This window comes from Panthera uncia (assembly GCF_023721935.1).
Source record: "Panthera uncia isolate 11264 chromosome D3 unlocalized genomic scaffold, Puncia_PCG_1.0 HiC_scaffold_8, whole genome shotgun sequence".
NCBI lineage: Eukaryota > Metazoa > Chordata > Mammalia > Carnivora > Felidae > Panthera > Panthera uncia.
The window spans coordinates 72,150,694-72,166,297 of record NW_026057586.1 but is presented as its reverse complement, the minus strand read 5'-3'; the positions used below and the strand labels follow the sequence as shown (position 1 = coordinate 72,166,297).

Sequence of the window (15,604 nt, the reverse complement as noted above, 5' to 3'; positions counted from 1 at the left end):
TTTTTTTTTTTTAATTTATTTTTGGGACAGAGAGAGACAGAGCATGAACGGGGGAGGGGCAGAGAGAGAGGGAGACACAGAATCGGAAACAGGCTGCAGGCTCCGAGCCATCAGCCCAGAGCCTGACGCGGGGCTCGAACTCACGGACCGTGAGATCGTGACCTGGCTGAAGTCGGACGCTTAACCGACTGCGCCACCCAGGCGCCCCTAGACATTTTTTAAAAAGAGGAAAGAAGTACAGTGTTATGGGCTGAAGCATGTCTCCCCTGCCACCCAAATTTATGTACTGAAGTATTAACTCCCAAAATATCCAAATGTGACCTTATTTGGAGACACAGTCTTTACCAAGTTCAAATGAGATCTTAGATTGGGCCCAAATCCAATATGACTATATCCTTATAGAAATGAGAAATTTAAATACAGGCCAGCAGGTAGAGAAAACACCACGTCAACATGAAGACAGCCACCTACATACCAGGAAAAAAGGCCTGAGGCAGATTCTCCCTTACACCCGCCCTCAGAAGGAACCAATCCTGCTGAAACCTTGATCCCAGACTTCTAGCCTCCATAACTGTGAGACAATAAATGTCTATTGTGTGAGCCACCCAGTGTGTGGCTCTTTGTTACGCAGCCCTAACAAACTAACACATCGGTAGTTATGGAGATTGGGCACCAGCTCTGAGAAGCCACTTCCTACCAAGTGTCTCCATGATCATGTCTCATGGAAATGGGACTCTGCCAGGCCAGCCAGCTGCAGCCACCTGGAGGCCATCCACACTCAGCAGCATACCCACAGCACCTCCATATTCCAGACTCTGACAGCAGAGAGAGAAGAAAAGGGCAGCCACTGAACCCCACATGGTCAGAGGGCAAGAAGTAAGCCCCGGGCCTCATACGCTGCATTCACCCAACACATGCACACCATCCTGGGCTCTCCTTAACCAGGGCCACTCTCCCTCAGAAGATAAGCTATTGCAGATTTGCCCCAGACTGTGCTACTTAAGAACAGACCAGAATATGGGGTGTCTGGGTGGCTCAGTTGGTTAAGCGTCCAACTTTAGCTCAGGTCATAATCTCATGGTTCGTGGGTTCAAGCCCTGTGTCAGGCTCACAGGTCAGAGCCTGGAGCCTGCTTCCAATTCTGTGTCTCCCTCTCTGCATCCCTGCCCCCCACCCCCTCATGTTCTGTCTCTCAAAAATAAATAAATGTTAAAAAAATTTTTTTTTTTGTAAAAAACAGACCAGAACCACTGGGATATCCTGCAACTATACAAGTCAGAAATTATAGAAAACCAGCGTTCTGAATCCACACAATAGTCCACCAACTCCCCCCTACCCCCGTCAAGGGCAGAGCAGGAAGGGTGGGAGACTCCCTCCTGAGTGAAGCCCCAGCACTTTTTTCCTTCCTGACCTCAGGACGTGAGATGGGGGGCTCACTTTGCTCCCTTCATCATGCTCTGAAATGGGGATTTCCCATGCACGTAAGGAAATTGAAGATACCGAAGTGATAAGTTCACAGCACCTAGAAGTCAGAGACCAACTCTGGGGACAGACTGAGAATATGCCTGTAAGCCTGTTATGGCCTGAATGTTCTGTGTCTGCCCTGTATTCACGTATTGAAGCCCTAACCTGCAACGTGATGGTACTTGGAGGTGGGGCTTCTGGGAAGTAATTAGGTTTGGATGAGGTCACGAGAGTGGGGCCTCCATGATGGGATTAGTGTCCTTATAAGAGGAAGAGACACCAGAGAGCATGCTTGCTGTGTATGCGCTCTCGCTCTCTCTCTCTCTCCCCCTTTCATATGTGAGGACACAGCGAGAAGGCAGACATCTTCAAGTCAGGAAAAAGTTCTCCACTAGGAACGGAATTGGCCGGCACACTGATCTTGGATTTCCTAGCCTCCAGAACTGTGACAAATAAATGTCTGTTGTTTAAGCCCCCAGTTTGTGGGGTTTTGTTACGGCAGCCCTCCTTTGTCCTCAGTGGACTTCCAAGGCCCAGGTCCTTTCCACTGGAGAAATAAACAAGGAGGAGGGGCAGAGGCGAGCTGGAGACTCCCTACCAGGCGAGGGAACCTCCTACTAGCCCATATTCCTACCTTGGAGAGGTGTAGGTCTGGCTCAGTCCTAGAGGATGGTCTGCAAATCTCACTGCTGCTCTAGTCCTGGGTCACCACCATCTATGGCACTCCTGAGAGGTTTATGGCTTCTAGATGCACAGGAGGAGAAGGGACCTGGGATGCCGGCTTGAGTTAGGGGCTCTGAGACTTCTGAGGGGCAAAACATAGCGTGGCAACAGGCACATGCCAGATGCATGGCTTCAAATCCTCGTGTCTCTGAAAGGGAGCCAATACCTTGTCTTACAGATGAAAGTTGAAGGTCTGGAAGCGGAAGCAACATTCCCTGAGCCCCATGGCTAACAAGTCGAGTTGAAAAGCAAGGATCCACCCAGGCAGGTGTGCCCAGCCAAGGCTACCTCCTGGAGGTTCAGAAGGTTTGGCCCCACCCTAAGCAGGATCCCCAACTTCAGGCACCCTGGGGATGAACCAGAGATGAGGTGGGGCAGCGGGGTGTGGGCATATTTTATATTCTGCACCAGAATATGAGATGTACCAGATGTCAAAAGCCAAGGAACAGACCACCAGGCAGCATGGTCTCAAAGTCTAGGGCAGAATGGCTTTTCCCCTGGAAAACCTTCTGTGCGTTTGAATCAAGTGGCTAAGAACTCTACCATCCTTGACTTACATATTTGGAAAAGGAAATATAATTCCTCTGTTCCAAGACTCCCTCCAACCTGCCCAACCTCCAGGGCCTTCTTCCATCATGCCCCCAAAAAAGACAACAAACAAACTGGGATTACCGTGGCCACGCGGAGACTCGTTTCATCTCTCAATGTTCCCACCAGTGAAATGGGGCTAATGACACTCTACCCTCATACCCTGAGGGGGTGATGAGCAGGTCACCCTTCCCCTGCCAGAGGGAGGAGGCATCCACAAGCACAAGCATTATTTATCATAATTATCAGAAGCGTTGACTGTTCATATGGTCAAACCTGTGGTAGTTGCTATGTTGCTCCTTTCCAGAAAACCGCATGATTGCCTCTTGCCTGGCTTCTCCTAGAGTACTCAGCATCACCCTCTACTTCCTTGTGAGGGTGAGGCCTCCACTTTGGTTAATGTGGTAGGGGGGTTCGTGTGCTTGGGACTACTGGGATGATTCTTCCCAGGACTGCGAGCCTGCTGTCAGCAGAACCCATGGCACCCACCAGATCTCAGGCTGCTGTGGGTCGGAGGGTGACCCTGGCAGGGTGACCCCACCCACCTAGCCCGCTCCAAAGCCCATCAGGGCTCCAAATGCCAGCCCCATTCTGCCCTTCTCAGCAGCCCAGAGATGGCCTACGAGGAAGGCTGTGGCCCTCCACAGCCCCACAGCAAGGATCAGCAGGCCTGGAGCTTTCCCCATTCCCCTGGGGCCTCAGAGTCTCTGTGGAGCACAAGGTCTTGAGAACAGCTGAGGAATGAGCCGGAAAACATGCCAGCAAGGATTTCTGTCCAGATGAAAGAGGAGACAGAGGACTAGCTTTGGCTCTTGACCTGAAACTTGAAACTGTCATGTGGGAATTACCACCTATGGTGATAATCCCAGTTGTCATCACGATGTGACAGCCTGGTCCAGGCTCCATGCTCACTCCTCAGTTGGCCAGCCCTTGGGAACCAGGCTCGGTCCCCTCCACTTGCTTTCCCCAGCTCCGTGGGACGAGACAGGATTCACACCCCCAAGACACCCCCAATGGTACAACTGCCAGATGCCCACTCTGGCCTCTATCTTGGCCACTTGCCAGCCCAGCCAACAGACCCAGGAGGTCCAGATGAGGGTCTGCAGTATGCTCAGTCCTGAAAGCAACCTTTTGGGAAAAGCAAGTCCTCTGGAGAGAGATTCAACCCACAGGGCAGACCCACAGGCACAGGCACAGAAGGTCCTGGGCCCATCAGGTGTACAAATACTAGGAAGAGGCCCTTCCCTCAAGAATCAAGGGATCCCAAGGGAAACAAGGCATCTGGAAAGGCTCCCAGAGGCATCCGAAACCAGCTCTGAGCCTGGCACTTTTCCCAGAAATACTGCACATGGTAGAACAACAGCTTGGTTCAGCTGGGTCACCCTGCCCAGCAATCATGCTTATCAGGCTGGCACCTCACTCAGGGACTATTGAGGGCACAGAATTTGAGCTTGGACTTCCCAGACAAACTTCAGGTCTGTCTCCTGTCTTTAGAAGCAGGCCAATCCCTGCTTCTTAGGGCCCTGACTCTAGCCCACTACCTAAGGTCGTTGTCCTGGCATCTCTTTACCTCCAGGGTGGGCACTGCCATCCCCCCTGCAGAGGTGAGCAGTGGAGACCCAGTCAGACCACACATTCACAGCAGCATCTGGCACACAGCAGGCATCTAGCAGGTGTGTGTCCCCCCTCAGTCCTTGTGAAAGGAACTCTGACAGCTTATGTACAGGACGCTTTGCTGTGCCCACATGGATCTTCCCAGTATGAGGAGTTTTCTGTCCTCTTAAAACCAGTCTCAGCTGAACAGGTGTGTATTTCCCTGTTCTTGCTTTAATCCAGCCTGAGGCATGCTTTGCTCTTGGCCAGAGGGTGGGGGGGTATCGCTAAAAGAGCTGGGGGCAACTGGAAGGTTGGGCTGGTCTGTTAGAATGGCTGGACCCAGACTACCTCAGAGCCACCAGCTTTCTCCCAGCCCTTCCAAAGAGGCTGTAGGAGTCAACACCACAGCAGCAGTGCAGACAAACATCCCCTAGCTCCCAACACCACTCAGCCATGGTGTACCTTGCTACTGCAAGGTGGAGACAGCCATGGGGTGCTCAGAGCCCACGGGACAGCAGGAGCCCAAGGAACCTGTCTGAAGAGGCCAACTTTTCTCTACGGGATGTAAGAACCTGGACAGCAGTGTCCAGAATGGCTGCATGTGGAAGGCATCAGAGCTGGGGTAACAAGCTGACACAAACATGCACATGCCATATTCCAAGTTTCCAAAAAGACCCACAACTCACCAGTGATTATGACACATCCCTTCTTTTCTGCAGCCTCTCCCAACATGCCTTAGAAGACATGGACCTGGATATTTACTTCCTCCATCCCCTGTGCAGAGGGCTCCCTTAATTGGAGAGTTTACACCCAATGATCTAACCCAGAGGGCAGGCTGGGGGCAGAGTTGCTTTTAGGGAATCCAGAGCCAAAAAACCCATGAAGTGAAACAGGAACAGAGTCTCTGTTCTCAAGCCCACTCTGGTTTCCACGCTCACTGTGGCTGAGGGAGTATCAGGCGCAACATATTGCAGAGCCAGGAAAGCCACCGCTGACCTTTGCCAAGCCACCCCAGGAGCGGCAAGGGCCCCCTCACCCTCAACGCCCCATTCTGGGCCTTGGTTCACACCCTCTCCACCCAGATGGCCTCCCTGGGCCTCTGAATTCTACCAGTTCTTCACCACCCGCTGCTCCAATGACCCCCTCCCAAATGTGACTTAACCTGATAGTCACCTCCCACCCCACCAGGGGGACACTCTCCTGGGTTCTTTTTTCCACTCACTGTGTGTAAGAGCCTGACTTCTCACCTACTTTACAACCCACATCGAGTCCCTCCTCGACTGCTCATAAGCTCCTTAGGACTGCCAGGAGTCCTAAGTCCCATGACCACCCAGGGACCTTTTGTAAAGGGACCATCCCCCACCTCACTTATTTAGCACATGGTACCCCCTTTCCTCCCACCTCTACCTCCCCACAGGGCCAGGATCAAAATAAACAGACAACCACCTATACACATAACCACCAACAAACACATGGGGTTCTGGGAAACATGAGATTAAAGGCAACGCCCCCTCCTTTTTAAGCTGGTAAAATACATAGTAAATTTTCCATTCACTTTCTCTAGAGAGGCCAGCTGTGCACAGGTCTCTATAAAAACGCTCACTTAGACAATCCCACAGCTGACAGCCATCCGGAGGACTCAGCCCAGGTTTTCAGAACATCTGAAGGGTGTGTGGGTTGAGCTCATTTCTGAGTCACAAAAACCGAAAGTGATTTTTTGGGTCACTGACAACCAGGAAAGCCTTCAATGTCTGCCCACTGACCCCACGTGCCCATGGCCTAACAACTGATTTTCCACGGGCCCCTGGTTGGCACACCTCCTGCAGGAGGGGGGGCCACTGTGCTCTTCTGAGAACTAGGAGGGAAGAAGCTGACAGGGTGGGGAACAGGGTGCTAAGGGCCCAGGTGCTTATTACGTGCACACACAGGGCCAGCACTTTATATGCATCACTGAAGTTGAACCTCATTGTTTGGGAAAGGGAATAAAAAAGCAGTGATGGTATCTTCTGTTTCCAAACAAGAACAGCCTGTCACCACCAGGCAGAGAACTGCTGCAGGCTCCCTCCGCCAGGAGAAGGGCCAGTGGGAGCCGCACGGAGATGCTGCCAGAGCCCGGAGCCTACACAGGCTGCTGGGAAGCACATTTCAAGAACTGAGCATCCGAGTGGGGAGATGCTGCTGCAGGCAGGCAAGCAGGGCCTTGGGAGGCACTAACACAGGTCCTGTTCTCTGGTCCGGGCCCTGCCAGCAGACCTCAAGGGGGTCCCAGAAGACAAAAGCAGGAGCAGAGGAGCCCTGGAGGGGAAATTTCTCATTAGATCCCAAAAGCATGGGAAGAATCTTCTTTCCAAGGCTCCAGACCCAAGTCCAGGCTGATAGCATCTGAGCTGATTTCTGTCCCTCGATATTTTCCTCCTCTGTGTCTCTCTGCGTGTAGCACGTGTGTGCACATCTGTATACGTGTGTGAAGTGTGTGTGGCATATGTGTGTGCATGTGTGTGTAGGTGGCACATGTAGGAGGCATGTGCATCCACCAAAGGGAGCCTAACCCAGCCTCTCCAGCTGGGAGCTCCTGCTTATCTTTGCCAAACTGCCATAGAACAGCATCTCCTCAGCCAGACCCCACAGCATGGTCCTCGTTAATAAGCCCTCTCACCATCCTGTGACACAGCAGCACTTACAATCCCTCTCGTTGGCTGTCTCACCTTGAGGCTGGGGCAGGACAGGGCCACGAGTGCCCACAGGTACATCAGGTCAGCTCACTGCTGACTAGCTACAGAGACACAGAGTTGGCGGGTACCAAGCTGGGCTGGAACCTCAATCCCAGTTAGGTCCCATCTGCCCCAGGCTCCTGCCTTTCCAAGTGACAGGATCTGCCACCCCCACGCTGGTTGCATCTGAGCTGCTGACCTGAGGCAGAACTCACATGCAGGGCAGCACAGATCTTGGCTCAAACCCAGACCTACCACTGCCCAGCTGGGTGACCTTGGCAAGTTACTTCATCTCTCTAGGACTCAGGCTTCTTTATCAATAAGAATGGCCAGCAGATCCCGAGGAGAAGGTACCAGGCATGGTGCTTGGCACAGGGCAGCTTCCAGGGTGGCACGTGCCCAGGGTCCTATCACCCAAGCTGGGCCTGAGGCTTAGAAATCAGCAGGCTCTGTTCTCGGCTGAGCACTGGGTCTCGAGGCTTTCAACTGCTAGGGAGCCTAAATAGCAACAAAAAATTAGGGAATAGAGCTAAGGCTAGATTTAGTAAGTTGACAGTGCATCCTGGGACAAGGTGACTCAGCATCTAAATGATGAGTGGCCTTCAGAGAGGCTGAGGGAGTCCTGGGGGGCAGGCAGGCATGGCAGGACCACAGGCAGAAGCAGCAAGGGCTGAGAAAGAGGACAGGAAGACTCGCCCCAAAGACTTACTAACTCATCTGGGACTTCCCTCCCCCACCTGAAGCTTCAGCCAGGGATCAGATTCTCCCTCTGAAAATGGGGCATAAACGTGGGAGCAGGCGTGGGTGGGGACATAACTCACAGGCCCATGTGCTCCATGAGCCCGGCCAGATGGTGCAGGTGGCCCAAGTATCCAGGGAAGAACGCACCGCGCATTCCTGTTGGATTCCATTCCTGCGGGAAGGGGGTGGGGAGAACACAGCCAGCACAGCCTCCACACAAGGCAGCCTGAGTCCAGGACAGCCCTCAACACCACAGCTCCCCTACCCCCCGACATGTGCTTCTGGTCCCCATACAGAAACGGAGCACGGAAATCATCTCTGAAACAAAACCCCTCCTCCCCTGTTCCCAGGCATCTATAGCATGCCAGGCTGTTACAGACCTTACTGCTAACCCCAACACAGCCCTGTAAGTTCCTAGAATCACTCCCATTTGACAAATGGAAAAACAAGAGTTCGCCTGTCACCATCTGTCCTGTCAGATGGTTCTGGACGCTGGGCTCCCCATTCCACCTGTGGCCTCCACCACACAGAAGCTGGAACCCCACACCATGATGGAGCACATTCCATGAAGGAATGCTATGTGTCCATGACAACTGCATAGGGTGGGTGCTCTAGGGAATGACAGCTGGATGTGGGGTTGGGGAGCAGGCAGGTGGGAAGGCAGACCTTGGCATGCAAGACAGGCAGGAGTGAGGAGGCGATTTCTGGGATCCTGTGGCCAGGAATCCCCAATCTTGCCAAAGATCTCCATGCATTCATGGCCTGAAGCCTTTCTCCCCACTAGAAACACAGGCCGATGGCTATACCTACCCCTGAAAAGACCTCTGAGTCGGGCCACAGATATCAACAGAAGGGCCTGAAGCAGAGCAGGGATTGAGCAAACCAGGGTATGATACCGCCAAGTATCACAGGGGCCAATCCCAGGGAGCACGACCACACACACAAAGAAGGAAATTCAAAGGCAGAAGCTTGAACTTCTAGTTCCAGGCGAGATAGAGAAAGTGCACTCCATATTTTCCCACTCACCATAACTACAGATTTTGGACAAAACACATGAAATCACTATCGTGGGACTCTGAAAGGCAGATGAGAGCAGAAGCACCGGGAAGGCATCTCAGGACTTGAGGGACGCCCCGGAACTGCCTTCTCTGGTTTTGTTTGCTTTAAGCCTTATTTCTTTTAGAGCAGTTTTAGGTTCATAACAAAACTGAAAGGAAGGTACAGACTTTCCATAGTCCCCTGCCCGCACTCATGCACAGCTTTGCCCATTATCAACAACCCAGCAGAGCAGTGCATGTGTCACAAGTGATGAACCTACATGGATACGTCATCATCACCCAAAGCCCATAGTTTGTGTTAGGGTTTACTCTCAGTGTTGTAGATTCTATGCGTTTGGACAAATGTCTCATGACATGTATTCACAATTATCTTATCCTGCAGAAGAGCTGGAATTTTTTTTTACCTCCCATCTTTCCCAGCATAAGCATTAGAGCAACCTGAAAGTGTCAACAGGCATAGACAGAAAGAAAAACAGAAAACCTCAAACAACAGAAAAGCCTGCTCTCTCCAAACAAAGGGCCAGGAAGGAGGGATCCAGTGAATTAAACTCTTGTAATCTTAACTACTTTGCTCCAGGTAAACACCAGCAAAAATGAGGCAGCAGTTCCCCTCCCTTATAGACACAGCTGCAGCGGCAGTGGCCCTGTGGGGTGGAGTCCTGTGGCCTCTCCACTCTATACCAGGAGAGTACCACCAAAGAAGCAGAGCCCCATGGGGCACCTGGATGGTTCAGTCAGTTGGGTGTGTCTGACTTTTGATTTTGGCTCAGATAATGATCTCACAGCTCATGAGTTCGAGCCCCGAGTTGGGCTCTGAGTTGACAGCGTGGAGCCTGCTTAGGATTCCCTGTCTCCCTCTTTCTCTGCCCCCACCCCCACGACACATGCGCATGCGCTCTGTCTCTCTCTAAAAAATAAACATCACACACACACACACACACACACACACACACACACAAAAAGAAGCACCAGAGCCCCTATCTCCACTGGTAGGGTAGCAGTGGACCTTTGGGTGACAGCATGGGAGGGTGGAGCCCAGCTTTCAAGTCAGGACCTGGGGAAGTAGAGAGTGTGGGACAGATCAGGGAGAGGAAGGAGGTAGAGAAAGGATCCCTTAAGTCTGTGTGTGAAGCCCTAGGCTCACCCTCAAGCAGCAAATGTGTGAAACCACTTGTCTTCAGCACTGCACAGGTTTGGGAACTGAACTACATAGGTGAGAACTGATACTACTGTCCAGCTTGCAGACTGATCCCCAGCTGATGAACAGCAGGGTGGATGATGGAACTACAGGCCACAGAAAGTAGGCTAGAATGTGCAGTCTGAATCGAACTGGGTTGACTGGCTGTTTAAACAACTCTATCAATATCTCCAATATACTAAAACAATCTAGACTCTTATCATGTAACATTCAAAATGTCCAAGATACAATCCAAAAATTACTCAACAAACAATCTGGAAACCTAAGCTATTAAAGGAAAGGGGCATCAACAAACATTACCCTCCAGATGACCCAATGTTGGAATAATCAGAGTACAACTTTATTATTATTTTTTTAATGTTAATTTATTTATGAGATAGAGACAGAACGGGGGCACAGAGAGCATGAACGGGGGAGGGTCAGAGAGAGAGGGAGACACAGAATCTGAAACAGGCTCCAGGCTCTGAGCTGTCAGCATAGAGCCCGATGCAGGGCTCGAACCCACGGACCACGAGATCATGACCTGAGCTGAAGTCAGACGCTTAACCGACTGAGCCACTCAGGCGCCCCCAGAATACAACTTTAAAGCAGCTATTATAATCGTGCTCCAATATAATATAATCTATTATAATCTATTCAATTCAATCTAATCAATATAATCTATTATAATCATGCTCCAAGAAGGGCAAAGACTCTAGAAACAAATGGTAAGAACAAGAGTCCTCAGCAAAGAAATAGAAGCAATAAAAAAAGAACCATATACAAATTTTAAAACCAAAAAAAATAACAACTGGAATTGGAATTCCTGGAAAGGAATTCAATAATGGAATGGAGATGGAGCAGAGTCAGCGAACTTAAAGACAGATCAATAGAAATTTTCCAATGCAACATCACTCATCATCAGGGAAATACAAATCAAAACCACAATGAGATACCACCTTACATCTGTCAGAATGGCTAACATTAACAATTCAGGCAACAACAGATGTTGGCGAAGATACGGAGAAAGAGGATCTCTTTTGCATTGTTGGTGGGAATGCAAGTTGGTGCAGCCACTCTGGAAAACAGTAGGAGGTTCCTCAAAAAACTAAAAATAGAACTACCCTACAACCCAGCAATTGCACTACTAGGAATTTATTCACGGGATACAGGTGTGCTGTTTCAAAGGGACACGTGCACCCCCATGTTTATAGCAGCACTATCAACAATAGCCAAAGTATGGAAAGAGCCCAAATGTTCATCGATGGATGAATGGATAAAGATGTGATATATATATACAATGGAGTATTACTCGGCAATCAAAAGAATAAAATCTTGTCATTTGCAACTACGTGGATGGAACTAGAGGGCATTATGCTAAGTGAAATTAGTCAGAGAAAGACTAAAATCATATGATTTCACTCATATGAGGACTTTAAGAGACAAAACAGATGAACATAGGGAAGGGAAACAAAAATAATATAAAAACAGGGAGGGGGACAAAACGGAAGAGACTCATAAATATGGAGAACAAACTGAGGGTTACTGGGGGGGGCGTTATGGGAGGGGGGATGGGCTAAATGGGTAAGGAATCTACTCCTGAAATCATTGTTCCACTATATGCTAACTAATTTGGATGTAAATTTTAAAAAATAAAAAATAAAATAAAATAATAATAATAATAATAATAATAAAGAAATTATCCAATCTAAATAAAAGAGAGAAAAAAGAGTAAGGAAAAATTGGAACAGAACCTCAAGGATGTGTAGGGCAACATCAAAACATCCAACATTCATGTCACCGAGGTCCCAGAAAGAAAGAGACTGGAGCAGAAAAAAATATTTGAAGAAATCAGAGCTCACTAATTCTCAAATTTGGTGATGGCCATAAATGTATAGGATCCAAGAAATACAGTGAACCTCAAACAGGATAAACAAAGAAAACCACTACCAGACACATCATAATCAAAGTGCTAAAAACCAAAGATAAAAAATCTTGAAAGAAGTCAGAAAAAAACCAACATATTACATATAGCGAAATGAAGATCCAAATGATTGTAGATTTCTCACCTGCCACTATGGAGGTCAGAAGAGGGTAACATAATAATAATAATAAAGTGTTAGAAGAAAAGAGAGAAATTATCCTTCAGGAATGAAAACAAAATAAAAACCATCTCAGATGAAAGGAAACTAAGACTTAGCCTTTAGGACCCATTTTGAACTTCCAACCTCCAGAACAGTAAAATAATAAACTTGTGTTGTTTTAAGCCACTAAGGTTATGGTAATTTATTACAGCAGCAATAGGAAACGAATTCATGTGGCTTTGACCACATGGAATCAAACTAAAAATCAATAACAGAATGACATCTAGAAAAATCCCAAATATTTGGAAATTAAATTTTTTTTTTCAACGTTTTTTATTTATTTTTGGGACAGAGAGAGACAGAGCATGAACGGGGGAGGGGCAGAGAGAGAGGGAGACACAGAATCGGAAACAGGCTCCAGGCTCTGAGCCATCAGCCCAGAGCCTGACTCGGGGCTTGAACTCATGGACCGCGAGATCGTGACCTGGCTGAAGTCGGACGCTCAACCGACTGCGCCACCCAGGCGCCCCAATATTTGGAAATTAAATAAGACACTACTAAAGGATCCACAGGCCAAAGAGGCAGTCCCAAGGAAAACTGGCACACGGTTTAAAGGGAATTAAAATAAAAATACAGTGTATCAAGATATGTAGGATGCAGCTAAAGCAGTGCCCAGATACAAATTTATAGTATCAAATGCTTGTATTAGAAAAGAAAGGTCTCAAGTCAATAATTTAAGTTTCCATCTTTAAAAACTAAAAGAAAAGAGCAAAATAAGCCTGTAGAAAGGAAATAATAAAGATTGGGGCGCTGGGTGGCTCAGTTGGTTAAATGCCTGATTCTTGCTTTCAGCTCAGGTCATGATCTCGCCGTTTGTGAGATCAAGCCCTTCACTGGCTCTGCACTGACAGTGCAAAGGCTTTTTGGGATTCTCTCTCTCCCTCTCTCTGCTCCTCCCTCCCTTTCTCTCTCAAAATAAATAAATAAACTTAAAAAAATAAAGGCAGAAAACAATAATATTGAAAACAAACAAACAAAAAAACAGAAAAATAATTGAAAACAAAAACTGATTCTGGTGGTGCTGGGGGAATTAATAAAATTGATAAACCTCTAGCCAGACTGACCAAGAAAAAACTAAAGACGCAAATTAGCAAAATCAGGAACGAAAGGTGAGGTCTTACTATGGATCCTACAGACATCAAAAGGAAATATTACAAACCACTTTATGTACATAAATTTGACAACTAGATGAAATGGGCTGAATCCTTCAAAGACACAAAATACCAGAACTCACTCAAGAAACAGATAAGTTGAACAATCCCATGCCTACTAAAGACACCAAATTTGCTGTTGAAAAACTACAAAAGTAGACAAACAAAAACCCCTAGGTCCAGCCAGTTTCACTACCAAACATTTAAAAAGAAATCACACCAATTCTTTACAAGTTCTTCCAGGAAACAGATAACTTCCAAACTCATTTTATGAGGCCAGTATTAGTCTCATATCAAAGCCAGAAAAAGACAGTACAAGGAAAAACTACAGACCAGTATCTGTCATGAACCTTGAATACAAAAATGCTCAACAAAATATTAGAAAATGAAAGGCAGCAAACACACACACACAGACAGACACACACACACAGATGCAGCTATCTATCACAACCAAATAGAGTTTATCTCCTGGAATATAAGGCTAGTTCAACACTCAAAAATCACTCAAAATTCCCAACAGACCTAATAAGAAAATCCATATGATCAGATCAATAGGTGCAGGAAAATGGGTTGCCAACCAGATTGGTACTGGCTATTGCTGTGGCTTCTAGTAGTTCCTTGTGCAGTCAAGGCAGAAGACAAGAAATACAGTTGATACTTATTCAGCCATGTGCTTGTTTCTCAGGGAGGCTCTTTCCAAGACTCTGATTTGAATTCATGCTGAGAGTAAACTCCTTTGCAAAGTGCGTCGCCAGAGGACCCACTCAGACCTCCACATACAATTCAAGGGGAGGGCTCCTAGTTGTGAAGTCTGCTCTTGCCAAACTCAACTCCATGCTACCTCGACCCCACTACCTTCCCCACTGGGGAAGCCCCTCTGTTGGGGCTCCAAGCCTATTCCTCCAGGAGGTAGGACAAACCCAGGTGGATGTTCTTCAATCCACCAGAAGAGTAAATGGCATCTGCCCTGGAGGAAAAGGAAGCCAGCTGCAACCCATTCATTCACTTTCCCTGGTAACTTCCTAAAACTTGAGTTTGATTTTCTCTCAATGGAACCTGCTGGGGACAACTCACCTTGACCCCCATGTCCCCAACCATTTGTGACAAGGCTGACAAAAGCTGTTGGAAAAGGAGCCTTGAGCTGATGATAACCCAAGACAGATACAGGCTCAACACATAGACACAAGGACCTCACGAGATGGTCCAGCCTTCTAGAAGATTTCTATGGTGCAAGAACCACTCTAGAAACCAAATCTCCAATAACTCAGGGCCTTGGAAGTCTTTCTGAAGGGTCTTGGTGCTGTTGTGATCTGACCAGCAAAGGGTTTGCTATGAGACAGGGCAGTGGGTATGTGAGTGAGTGAGTGAGTGAGTGTGTGTATGTAAAATGCTGATCAGAAAAGGTCAAAAGATTGTCTTCCAGGTGCTACTGGGGCCAATGCCCTGTCACCAAGCAGCTGAAAACCCAGGTATTGAGAACACACTTGAAAATAGTTTATCTTTTCCAAAGCTCTCCCCAGATGGGAATTTCTCACACTCCTTTGACAGCTTATCCCAGTGTTTAACCATGCTTACAGTCAAGATGTTCTTCCTTCTGTCCGACAGGGCAGCTTGGATGCTGGCTAATTTCCTGTGCTGTCTCTGAGGGCTGGACCACAGGGTGGCATGTACCTGATGGCTCCCTCCCTCCTTCTGGGCTGAGTGATACCATGCAAGAGACCCACCCCTCGCACCTCCGCTGGCAAGGGGATAATGGGAGTTACCTGGCAGACCTGTTTTGAGATTCTATCCTCCCCAAACCCAAATTCCAAGATCTTGCTCCTTCTGGTCCCCATCAGGTGGTATTAAGGAGACTCCTATATCCATCTTAAATCTAATTAAAAAGATAAAACTGCTGGAGAAAAAAACCTCCCTCTATGCAGAAGCGCTATTCCGGGGTCTTCCACCTCTGTGTTCTATCCTAAACCAGGGGTCAGTAAACTTTTCCTGCAAACAGCCAGCTTGTAAATATTTTCAGCTGTGCAAGACCTGTGGAATCTATCACTACTACTCAGCCTTGCCATTACAGAGGGAAAGCAGCCATACATCATGCATGGACAAATGAGTGTGCTGCATTCCAATAAAACTTTATTCACAAAAGCACATGATAGGCTAGGTTGAGCTGTTCCCTGGCCTGACAGGGAGAGGCCCCAACAACCTTCCTTTCCTCAGTTTCAGAACTTGGCTGTCTCTTGCCATCATTGTGGACCTA

At 48.2% G+C, this 15,604-nt stretch overlaps 1 protein-coding gene across 1 annotated transcript in view; it reads right to left on the bottom strand.

Moving 5' to 3' along the window:
* Window positions 1-15,604, bottom strand: part of BCR (BCR activator of RhoGEF and GTPase) — a 128,221-nt gene that overhangs the window by 72,984 nt on the left and 39,633 nt on the right. The gene's annotated exons all lie outside the window — the stretch shown is intronic.